The sequence below is a fragment of the Zingiber officinale genome, chromosome 8B (genome assembly GCF_018446385.1).
Source record: "Zingiber officinale cultivar Zhangliang chromosome 8B, Zo_v1.1, whole genome shotgun sequence".
NCBI classification, from domain to species: Eukaryota; Viridiplantae; Streptophyta; class Magnoliopsida; order Zingiberales; family Zingiberaceae; genus Zingiber; species Zingiber officinale.
The window spans coordinates 26654527-26666931 of record NC_056001.1 but is presented as its reverse complement, the minus strand read 5'-3'; the positions used below and the strand labels follow the sequence as shown (position 1 = coordinate 26666931).

At 37.0% G+C, this 12405-nt stretch overlaps 1 protein-coding gene and 2 non-coding genes across 5 annotated transcripts in view; all 3 read left to right on the top strand.

Moving 5' to 3' along the window:
• The first annotated feature begins 1056 nt into the window (after positions 1 to 1056).
• LOC122014735 (dof zinc finger protein DOF1.8-like) overlaps positions 1057 to 12405 on the top strand; it is a 31324-nt gene continuing 19975 nt past the window's right edge. Inside the window, exons 1-3 of one of the 3 annotated variants that reach the window (XM_042571130.1) lie at positions 1057 to 1223; positions 1383 to 1416; positions 2785 to 3839. The gene's annotated coding sequence lies outside the window, so the exon portion shown is untranslated. Of the gene's footprint in view, positions 1224 to 1340; positions 1417 to 2784; positions 3840 to 12405 lie in introns of all 3 variants that reach the window. The other 2 variants (XM_042571129.1, XM_042571126.1) reach the window with 2 other exon arrangements.
• Positions 3225 to 3319, top strand: LOC122018334. Its single transcript, XR_006121747.1, has one exon. It is a non-coding gene; the product is annotated as a small nucleolar RNA snoR1 (small nucleolar RNA).
• Positions 3570 to 3662, top strand: LOC122018332. The gene has a single exon (XR_006121745.1). It is a non-coding gene; the product is annotated as a small nucleolar RNA snoR1 (small nucleolar RNA).

Here is a 12405-nt window from a genome sequence, read left to right as displayed (position 1 = left end):
TTTCTACTATACATAACTTTCAGAAAATTTGTTTGAGTATTTAGATGAGTGGGGTTGTGGCTAGGGCTGCAAACGAATCGAGCCGGCTCGCGAGCTTTTCGAGCCGGCTCGAAAAATATTCGATTCGTATTCGAATTTATCGAATTCGAGCCGAACTCGAACATGTTCGAATTTTTTTTCGAGTCGAACTCGAGCCCAAATTATATTGTTCGAGTCGCTCGCGAGCTGCTCGCGAGCCTTAATATTTATTAATATAAGTTAAATATATATTAAATAAATAAATTTTGAATCTTTCGAACCTATTTTCGAGCAATAATTCGAATAATTCGCGAACATGTTCGAATATTTCGAGCCGAACTCGAACCCGAGCCCTAATTCGAACCGAACTTAAACCAAACATTTTGAATTTTTCGAACTTCGAATCGAGCTCGAACTCGAATATACCTATTTCGAGCCGAATTCGAGCCTTAAATTTTTCTACATATTCGGCTCGATTCGGTTCGTTTGTACCCCTAGTTGTGGCAGAGTTTTGAAGAAAGATGATCGAGTTTCCTGCTTTAAAAGCTTTTGAAATACACATGTTTTTTTACGTATTCAAATAACTTTTTGTTTTATAATTTTCTTTAGAATTTAAACACTAATATTTTAAATAAATAAGAGTGAGGTTTATGTAAAAAATAATATTTTTAAATTTAAATAAATTATTTTACATTATTAGTTAATTATTCTTATAATGTTTTTTTGAAAAAAATTAGGATATAAACTTAATTATTTAGAATAAATAAAATTAGTATTAGATTTATTGAGAGAGAGATTTTTATAAAAAAATCATTTTTGAAAATGGTTAATTTGGGGAAAAAACTTTCTCATGGGAGTTTTTAACTCAAACTATTTTTTGAAATATTTAAAATAACAAATTATTTTATAATTTTATATGATTTTCATAATTTTTTAGCTAATATGAGTTATTTTATATTAGGCAATTATATTCTGGCCCTAAATTTTGCGAATCCTACCTGATTTCCACGGCCCATCCGTCCGTTCTATATAACGCATCCTTTGAGGGTTTTCATACGCAGGAGTAGCCGCCGCCGTCGTCTGCCTTATCCACCTCTTACCCTGGCGTTTTACTTCCTATCCTTGCTTATGATCTCGTATCTTCTCATTTGTAGTTGGAGAAGAAGCTGCCTTATGCTTTTGGGCTAGGTCCAAAAGTTGCTCCGGTGAGTATCATCTCATTTGGAGAAAGCGGCTTGCCTTGAGAAGGCAATACCTTTTTCCTTCCAGCAATATAACATGCGAGATTTTGTATTCCATTAATTTTCCCCTGCTTTTACTAGCTTCACTGAGTATCAATGATTTGTCATTGATTGTTCATTCAGGAGCTCTCTTTGGTTTGTTTGGATAAGTTTTCAGGTGATATACTTTTCGATTATCAGAAAAAACTTAAAGTTGTTTTCTCGTCCTTTAACACCCATTGAGATTTTTTCGCCTGTTGACCTTCAAAAAAAAAATTGTCAACATTGCATGGGTTTTGCCTGTTGACCTTCTGAAAGTGAATGGCTTGAGGATAGATGCCTTGAGATTATAAATCATGATGTTAGCTCCTTATTATTTGTTATATCAATAATTTCATTTATAATTCTCTTCTATGCAATAGCTTATGAGGATTGTGGTGGTTGTTGTCTTTCTTACTAATCCACATGATATTAAACCTGCTTTTGTTTGCCACAATTTTGAATGTGGCCATACTATCTTATGATATTTAAACTCTAAATAGGATTGCTGCTATTTGAAATGTAGTATAGAGGTAATTGAAGGTTCGAAATGGATATACTAGCTGAAATGTAAATGATAAAGTATAAAGACAATTCAAACTTGATGATTTATGTGGTTATTCAGCTTCTATTCCATGGCCTATGACCCTTTAGCAGGTCACTTCTTAAATTTCACTAATTTTCTCCTTGGAAACCTTTAAGAGGTGGAGAAACCCCTTACAATAGCCTTTCTTTACAAAAAGAAATTACAATGGAAGTAAGAGAATAGATTGGAGATTTAAGAAACTAACGAACTATGAACACTTGTCAAAGTATTAGACTTGTCATTAGTCTAGTACTTATAGTATCAATCGATTGACTAGTTGATTAGAATTTAGATGACAAACAGAGATGAACAATATCTTTTTGTTCACTTTTCATTTATCTTGAGTTAATTGACTTGTCAACTCAAATATTAGTCAACTGGAAAATACATTTAGTCAGACTGAAACACAGACTGAGGCCATTTCTTAGTCTTGAGTTTAATCTCCAAGATTAGCCTACCATTATATATGCTCGTACACAACTTTGCACAAAAGAAACCTACTAAGAGAGTTCAGAAATTATCTTTCTCTAGAACTTTGTTGACAATTCTTGCTTCCAGACCTTCCTCTTATTGTAAGCATCCTGTTAACTTGCCAAACATTTGGCCACTCTTAATCTCCACATTGGGCACATCTGATTAGTAAGCATTATATGATCTAACTCAAAAATTTATCAAAACATGAAAACTCATTTGCATCAACAATAATGGCCTTTTATATGTATGCAATTGAATTGCCTAGCAGATTATTATAATTTTAAATTGTTCAGTGCATTCTACCCTTTCATCTAATCTTGTATTCTATGCAATCAATGGAACAATTGTGTAATTTAATTTCTGTTGTCCCCATATTTTGAATTATGCCTCTGCAATAATTCAATATTTTCTATGTTTTCATATTCTGAAAGTTTGTTCTTGTCACAGACAGCAATACTGTTTTGTCATTTGGAGTTATGGGCAATGATTGCATGTTATTGAATGCAATTTCTTGTGTTTATCTTGTAAGTCAGTATAATTTACTGAGGAGCAACTTTGGTGAGGCATGCACGTCTTTGTAAATCAGGATTCAGGACCCAATTGATTTTGTAATTAAGTACGACAGTACTAATTAATAACCCACTGGAAGTAATAGTAAATAATTACTTGTTTGTTGCACTTCTGTATTGTTGGTATGATCTCTGGCTTTGCTTCTCATGCTTACATGTTTATTGCTGGATATCCCTTCCAGCTATTATATTCCAGAATTAAAGTCTGATTGACTTTAGTCTCCTTTTAGAGGATTATATCTCACTAATTAAATAATTGTAACTATGCGTTTATCTCTTTTGATAAGACATTGCCCCTAATGAGCTAGGTTTAAAAAGGTTAATGATGATCATTGCTTCTTCTGACACCTCTTGTTTGAGACGGGCTGCATCATGTCAGCTCTTCTTTGAGCAGAGTAGCAAATGTCTGAGACCCTTTCATGATCTAACTGTTAAGCGACTCGATTTCGAGATCCTGCTACTTGGCTTTCTAGTTTTTTTATCCTTTGTTGTACAACCAAATGATTCATTTCTCTTTCACATTTGTCTTTTTTTTTAATTGTCCCAAGTTCATAACAAATTATTCTCAGTAGAGAAAGCATTCATTTAATACCAAAACTGCGTCATTTGTTGTGATTATTTCTTTTTATCAAATACTTGAACAATTTTAGCTTCTTGTTCTTGGGCCATGATGAATAATGCTTTTCTTCTGACACCTCTTGTTTGAGAAGGGCTTTAATGCATCTTCCTTGAGCAGATTTAGCAATGAACTGAGCCCTCGTTAATAGTCCTTTTTTGATCAACCCTATCATTATTCCTTTCGAACTATTTTGATTTCATACAAAATTCTTTTATCCATACAAGCGAATGTATGGAGTTGTCAGGTATGATCTCTCATTCTAAGCGGAGGTTGAGCTTTCTGGTTACATAGAGAATTGGCATTCCAGTTGCACTGTAAGTCTCACGTTTGGTATTCACAGAGTCACCATAGATTATGCCATGAAATTATCAAAAATTAAATATGAATGCCTTCTTCAATTGATTTCCAGGTTCTTTTTATAAGTTTTATATTTCTTTGCTTTTTTTACTGGCAACTTAGCCGTTGATATCAGTGTTATGTCTCTTTACTGTTCTTAACTTTAATCGGACTATGTATGCAAAAAGTTGTAAATGTTTTGGGGCAACGAGTCTTTGTAGGACGAGTGCTTAGGAAATGTATCGACCTCTTGGCATTTATGGAGCATTAAAGATTAGTTTAAGCAGATTAAAACAATAGAGGTAGTAAGGGCCAAATGCTCAGGTTGATGGGTTTCTAGGAAGTTGTAACCTCAAACTAGAACTAGCTTGGCCATTCAACAGCTATGCTAGAAGTCGATCTCAAGTGAAGAACAGAAGGTTAAGGGTCCAGCGGCACGGGGCCGTCAACAAAAGGTTAAAGGATAAAGCCATGAGTGTCCTTGTCCTCCGAGACAACATATGAGAATAAGATGTTAGAAGAAAACAACACGATGTTGGAGATTTATGGGATATTTGATGAATTTAAATACATCGAATTAAATTTATTTATCTGTCAAATGGCTTGAGTTGATAATCTCAGATTGTTAGCAGTGATTGGTATTTGCCAAGTGTCGAACGAAGGATGTATAGTGGCCGAGCGGGCTAGTTTTCGAGCAAATTTGAGATTAGTTGAGTGTAGTGACCAAGCGAGTTTGCAGTTGGTCGGGTAAGCAGAGAGACAGAGCGAGTTGAAGGTCGATCGGGCAGCTTAGTCGAGTGACCTTGACAATCGAGTGTCGAGCGAGATACAGATCAAGGTCAGTTGAGCAGATAGATTGAGCGAAGTAGTCAAGTGGTCGGTTGGGCAGTGCAACAGAGCGATCAACCGAGCGAATTGGAGGTTGGCCGGGTGAAGAGATCGAGCAAGTTGGAGGTTGGTCGGGCGAAGAGGTCAAGCGAGCTGGAGGCCAACTGGGCGAAGAGGTCGAGCAAGCTGGGTGTCGATCGAGCGAGCTAACCGATCGAGCGAGTTAGAGGTTGGCCGGGAGAAGACTAGAAAGTGATCGGACGAGCACGCTTCCGAGCGATCGGGTTGGCAAATAGCTAAGCGGATTTGTTATGGCCTGTGGTAAACACAGTTTCCTTGAAACGGATTTGCCCCACCTCCTGCTGTGCTTCGAGGTTTTCTCGGAATATCTATTTCCCAGGATACAATGGTGAATCGTGATTCCACCAAGCACTGGTGGTCACGACGAACTGAGTTGTACCTGAACAATCACAGGCACTCCACCGAGCAAAAGTTGCACGACAGAGGAGGAGGGAACGTAGGTGGAGAGCTCCTGCGATTTTTCTATGTACATAACTTTTTGCTTATGGTCGTAGATTCCTTATCTAGGAGATCATACCAATAATAGCGTTAATGATCGTTTAATGATCATTATTTGCCAATTATGTAACGCTAATATTTCATTTGGTTGCATTAATTTTTCTTTAATGCATCTGTTTCATCCGACTGCATTACTCTTTCTTTAATGCATCCGTTATATAAGCAGCAAAAAGATTTACGTGGCAAAATGTTGGTTGTTCCGCTTGGGTAAATTTTGTCCCGATCAATTCGGAATTCGGCGTGCGCATGTCGTGCCCGCATATGAGTCAACATGGTTCAGTACAATCTGAGCCTTGGATTTGGACCCCCCCTGTGCATCCACGCGTGAGAGTGTCTCTCATTATACATTTGTTCATATTCTCAATACATCTGAATCAATATAAACCAACCTTATTGCCTTGGACCTCCCAATGTGGGCTAAAGTCCCATTCATAATGGAGCTCCATGCCTCTTTCACCTCTTCTCCATTCACAAATCTCCAATAATCTCCAACAATCCCCTACATGAATGGAGATAGGGTATATGATAGCATTCAGTAGTTGAGTCAAGTATAGGATAGGTGGATTTTATCCTTTGAACATTCCCTTATGAAGATCTGGTTGTTTACTGGCTGATAGTAGACACGATATCCTTGAACTATACTACTGTTTGTATAAACAGTGGCATATCTCACTTAAGACTCTTCCTGATATAACTTAGTTTTCATGAGTGTATTTGTTCTTGGCTATGGACATGCCTGGTTTTGTGAGAAGTTCTAAGAATTGTGCCTCCAATTCTCTTCGAAGCGGCCTCACTTTTTTATCATATAGTTGATTTCTTAAAAGTATTCCACATTACTCTTCTTGGATCATTAAAAGTCATGTGTTTAACCTCCATCCTTCACTGATTCATTGGGTCGTTCTCCCACAGTGTGTTTAATCAGTGCAAATTAGTTGTCCTTTTGAACCTAGTTCTTGGGATCTCCAGTCAGCATAGGTTGGGTGTCCTTTGCACTGATCGTTGACAACGGTATCGAGTCCATTCCTCGTGATGAACTCGCAACTAACTCTCGATTTAACCCTTTGGTTAGCGGATTCGTAAGGTTATCTTTTGACATCACATAGTCAACAGTGATAACTCCCGTTGAAAGTAATTGTCTAATGGTATTATGTCTACGGCGTAAATGTCTATAGACTTATCATTATACAGATGACTCTATGTCCGACAAATTGTTAATTGACTATCGCAATGTATGCAAATTGCTGACACAGGTTTCGACCATCGTGGAATATTTTATAAGAACTGTCGTAGTCATTCAACTTTTTTACCACATTTGTCAAGAGCTACAAACTCAGATTCAATCGTGAATCTGGTTATTACGATTTGCTTAGAAGATTTTCAGGAAATTGTTGTACCTCCCAAAGTGAATACATATCTACTCGTAGATTTAGAGTCTTTTATATCATATATTCAATTTGCATCGTTGTATCCTTCGATCATAGCAGGATATCTCGTAGGGTGCGTTTGGTTGGGGATTCTTGATAATCTTGGTTATCCATCCAAGGTTATCAACAAAAATCATGTTTGGTTTAGGTAATCGATGATTCTCAAGTAATGTTTCATGCCCGACACGTCAGCAAAAGGGGCATGTAATCAGGAATCGAAAAATCTTAAAAAACTGAGGTTTTTCTTGATTCCTGGGTTAACGGATTTTTTTTACCCAAAATATCCTCGGATAAGAGAAAAATGTGACAAAAAAAAACGTTAAGAAAAAAAATTAACAATAAAATAAAAAAATTTGAAAAATAAAAAAATTAAAAACTAAAAAAAACGTAAAAAAAATAAAAAAAATGTAAAAACCTTTTAAAAATAAAAAAACATTAAAAAATAGTAAAAACATAAAAAAAAAGGAAAAAATTTAAAAATGAAAAAAATTAATAAAAACGTTAAAAAACATAAAAATTTAAAAAATACAAAAAGTAAAAAAAACTTAAAAAAATAAAAAAAAAGTAAAAAAAAACTTAAAAAAATAAAAAAAAAGTAAAAAAAAACTTAAAAAATGAAAAAATAAAAAACATAAAAAAAACAAACAAAATAAAAAAAATGTAAAAAAGAAAAAGTAAAAAAAACTTAGAGTTTAAATAATAATAATAATAATAATAATATTATTATTATTATTATTATTATTATTATTATTATTATGTATAGTTGATTTTATAATAAGGGTAATATAGTAAAATATTTAAGTAGGTTATTCGTTAAAACCTTCCAACAAATAAGTTTTTGTTGCATTACCTAGATTAAACCAAACAATATTTGGTTATGTTTTATTCCCCATAACCTTGGTTATGTGATTACCTGGTAATCACATAACTAAGGTTATACATGATAACTTGAACCAAACGCATCCGTATAGTGCAGATCATATTCATGAGTATACCTTAAGTATCTCAGTACTTTTGTTATCCCTTTCCAATGCTCAACATTGGGATTACTCGTGTATTTGCTCAGTTTAATTACTACGTTGGTCAAGTCTGGTCGTGTACAATTCATCAAGTATATTAGACTTCCAATCATTCGAGAGTACTCTAACTGAGAAATACTTTCACCTTGATTTTTCGATAGATGTTGACTCGTATCTATCGGCGTTCGTGTCAACGCAGTATCACCATTGGTGAATTTCTCAAGATTTTTTTCCACGTAATGAGACTTACTAAGAACAAGTCCTTCTGTCGTTTTAAGAATTTTGATTCCTAAAATCACATCAGTTAGGCTCGTGTCTTTCATATCAAATCTTGAGTTCAACATATCTTTAGTGGATTTGATTATTTTATCATTACTCCTAATGATAAGTATGTCATCTACATATACGTACAAGATAACATAGTCACACTTTGTAGCTTTCATGTGGACACATTTATCACATTCATTAATCTTGAATCCGCATTCCTTCATGACATTATTAAATTTCTTATGTCACTGGTTTGGTGTTTGTTTCAAGTCATATAATAAATTCACCAATCTATATACCTTATTTTTCTGTCCTGGCACAGAAAACCTCTCAGGTTGCTACTTGTAGATTTCTCTTCTAAATTTTCGTTTAGAAAGACTATCTTTACATTTATATGATGTATTTCGAGATTCCATAGAGCGGCAAAAGTCAACAATACTTTAATGAAAGTTATTCTCAATATCGAACAATATGTATCAAAGTAATCAAGGGGTTCTCGTTGCCGGTATCCTTTGATTACCAATCTAGCTTTATACTTATCAATTGTGTCATCTAATTTTATTTTCTTCTTGAAAATCCACTTGCAACCTAGTGGTTTACTTTCCGGAGGAAGATCCACAAGTTCCCAAGTGTGATTTTGTAAGATAGATTCCATCTTAGATGTAATTGACTCTCTCCAGTGAGGTCCATCATAAGAGTCTACAGCTTCTGAGTAACTTTGGAACTTACTTTCCAACATGAAAGTGATAAAATCTTATCTATAAGATTTTTCTACCCGAGCTCTTTTGCTCCGTGTAAGCTCAACCTCCACTGGTTTCTCATCATCATCTTCACCTTGTATTTCGTATGCCCACTTTGAGGAGCTAGCATCCTATCGAGTCTTATACGAAAATACATGCTCGAATAACGAGACATTTCTCGATTCTATTATCGAGTTCTTGTCTATATCCGGTATTTGTGATTCATACACAACAAACCGATACGCAATGTTGTTCTATGCATATCCAATAAATATGTAATCAACAGTCTTAGGTCCTAATTTATTTTTTTTCGGATCAAGCACCAAAACTTGGCAAGACATCCCCACATTCGTAAAATTTATAAGACGGTTGTCTTCTATTCCATAACTCATATGTGCTCTTATCTATTTTCTTCTGAATCACCTTATTTAAAAGGTAATTAGCTATTAACACAGTTTCTCCCACATGAATTCTGGCAATCTAGAGCTTAATAGAAGAGCATTCATCATTTCTTTAGAGTTCGATTCTTCCGCTCAACAACTCTATTTTCCTAAGGAGTATAAGGAGCTGTCGTTTCGTGTTTAATCTCATGTTCAGAACACAACTCAGCAAACGGTGATACATATTCACCGCCTCGGTCATTTTGAACCACCTTAATATTTCTATTAAGTTGGTTTTCAATCTCATTCTTATAGAGAGCAAATTTCTCTATAACTTCATCCTTACTTTTGAGAAAATACACATAACAGTATTTTGTGTTATCATCTACAAAAGTGTTGAAATATTTATTCTCACCACGTGTTGGTGTACCTTTGGGATCGCACACGTAATTGTGAATTAACTTGAGTATTCATTGCTTCGTTCAATATATTGAAAGTATGACCTTATCATTTTCGCTTCTGCACAAATCTCATACTTATGTTTTGGGTTAAGGTGAAATGTATGTATGCTTTGTATATTTATTAATCTACGCAACATATCGTAGTTAACATTTCCTAGTCTATCATGTCACAAACACGACGACTCAAGCATATAAATGGAAAAGTTTTTATTTTTATTTATATTAGGCCTAATTGCCATGACATTGAGCTTAAACATCCCATTAGATACATAGCTCATTCCTATAAACATTTCATTCTTGGACAATATAACTCTGTCCGACTCAAAAATAATGTGAAAGTTATGCTTACTTTAGCACATTGTTCAAAGTAAGGTCCTTGCCCGAGGTTATCTTCAGCACTACTTTTCCTTGGCCCATGATATTCGAGGTTGTTGAGTTCCCCATGAACAATTTGTCTCCGGTGACTTCTTCGAAGTTGTGGAGCACCTCCTTGTTGCAACACACACGTCTGGTGGCTCCAGTATCGATCCACCATTGCCGCGGGTTTGAACCCACCAGGTTCAACTCAGAGACCACAGCACAGAGGTCGTCCATTTCTGGTCCCTCATTCAAGTTGGCCTCCTCATTCTTCTTCGGCTTTTTGCACTCCGAAGATTTGTGGCTCACTCTGTCATAGTTGAAGCATTTTTCCAAAGAACTTCTTTTTGCTGATGCCTCCTCTGGATCCCATCTTGGAAGGTTTGAGATTCTTCCGTTTCGAGCTTTAACCGTGCTCGACCACATTGACTTTCACAATAGCTTGAGAGAACAACTTTCTCTCTAAACTCTTATTATCTTCTTTGATGCGAAGTCTAACAATAAGTTCCTCCACATTCAGCTCCTTCCGCTTGTGCTTTAGGTAGTTTTTGAAGTCCTTCCAGTCTGGACGCAGCTTCTCAATGATAGCAGCCACTTGGAAGGTCTCACTCAGAATCATCCCTTCTGAGTGTATCTCGTGCAAGATCATCTGAAGCTCTTGGATTTTGTTGATCACGTCTTGGAGTCAACCATATTGTAATCCAGGAATTGACCCACGATAAACTTCTTTACCCCTGCATCCTCCATCTTGTACTTCTTGTCCAGGGACTCTCACAGCTCCTTAGCCGTTCTTTTCACGCTATACACAGCGTACAGTGGTCGAGCGGGCTAGCTCTCGAGCAAACTTGAGACTAGCTGAGCGTAGCGACCAAGCGAACTTACAGTCGGTCGGGTAAGCAGAGAGACCGGGCAGGTTGAAGGTTGGCCGGGTAGCTAAGTCGAGCGATCTTGACGATCGAGTGCCGAGCGAGATACAGATCAAGTTTGGCCGGACAAATAGACCAAGCGAAGCAGCCAAGTGGTCAGTCGGGCAGAGCAGTAAAGCGACCAACCGAGCAAACAGGAGCTCAACTGGGAGAAGAGGCCGAGTGAGCTAGAGGTAGGCCGGGCGAAGAGGCCGAGCAAGCTGGGGGTTGGTCGAGCGACCTAACCAATCAGGCGAGTTAGAGGTTGGTCGGGCGAAGACTAAAAAGCGATCGGGCTGACAAACAGCTGAGCGAAGCGACCGGTCTAGAGCTGAGCGAACCGAGGCCTGCGGTAAATGTAGTTTCCTTGAAACTGATTTACCCCACATCCGGCTATGCTTCGAGGCATTCTCAGAACGTCTTTTTCCCAGGATACAACGGTGAACCGTGATTCTACCAAGCACTGGTGGTCACGGTGAACTGAGTGGTACCCGAATTATCACAGGCACTCCATCGAGCAAAAGTTGCACGACAGAGGAGGAGGGAACGTAGGCAGAGAGCTCCTGCTGCTTTGCTATGTGCGTAACCTTTTGTCTATGGTCGCAGTCTCCTTATTTAGGAGCTCAAACCAATGACAACGTTAATGATCATTATTCGCCAACTATGTAACGTTAACATTTCATTCGGTTGTATGAATCTTCTTTTTTTAATGCATTCGTTTCACGGGCTACATTACTCTTTCTTTAATGCATCCATTACACAAGTAACAAAAAGTTTTACATGCCAAAGTGTTGGTTGTTCCGCTTGGATAAATTTTATCCCGATCGGTTCGGCTTTCGACGCGCAGGTCGTGCCCGCACACGAGTCAACATGGTTCAGTGCAATCCGAGCCCTGGATTTTCACCCCCTGTGCATCCACGCGTGAGAGAGAGTTTCTCCTCATGCATTTATTCACATCCTCAATACATGTGAATCAATATAGACCAACCTTATTGCCTTGGAGCTCCCAATATGGGACTAAAGTTCTATTCACATTGGAGCTTCATGCCTCTTTCACCTCTTCTCCATTCACAAATCTCCAACAATCCCTCACATGAATGGAAATAAGGTATATGATAGCATTCAACAGTTGAGTCAAGTATAGGATAAGTAGATTTAACCTTTTGAATCTTCCCTTGTGAAGATCTGGTTGCTTACTGGCTGATAGTAGACACGATGTCATTGAATTCTACTGTCGTTTGTATAAGCAGTGATAAATCTCACCCAAGTCTCTTCTTGATACAACTCAGTTCTCATAAGTGTGTTCGTTCTTGGCCATAAACACACCTGGTTTTGTGAGAAGTTCTAAGAATTGTGTCTCCAATTCTTTTCGAAGTGACCCCAATTTTTTCTCACATAGTTGATCTCTTAAAAGTATTCCACATTACTCTTCTTGGATTATTAAAAGTCGTGAGCTTAACCTCCATCGTTCACTGATTCATTGGGTCGTTCCCCCACAGTGTGTTTAGTCAGTGCAAATTAGTTATCCCTTTGAACCTAGCTCTTGGGAACTCCAGTCAGCATAGGTTGGGTGCTCTCTGTACT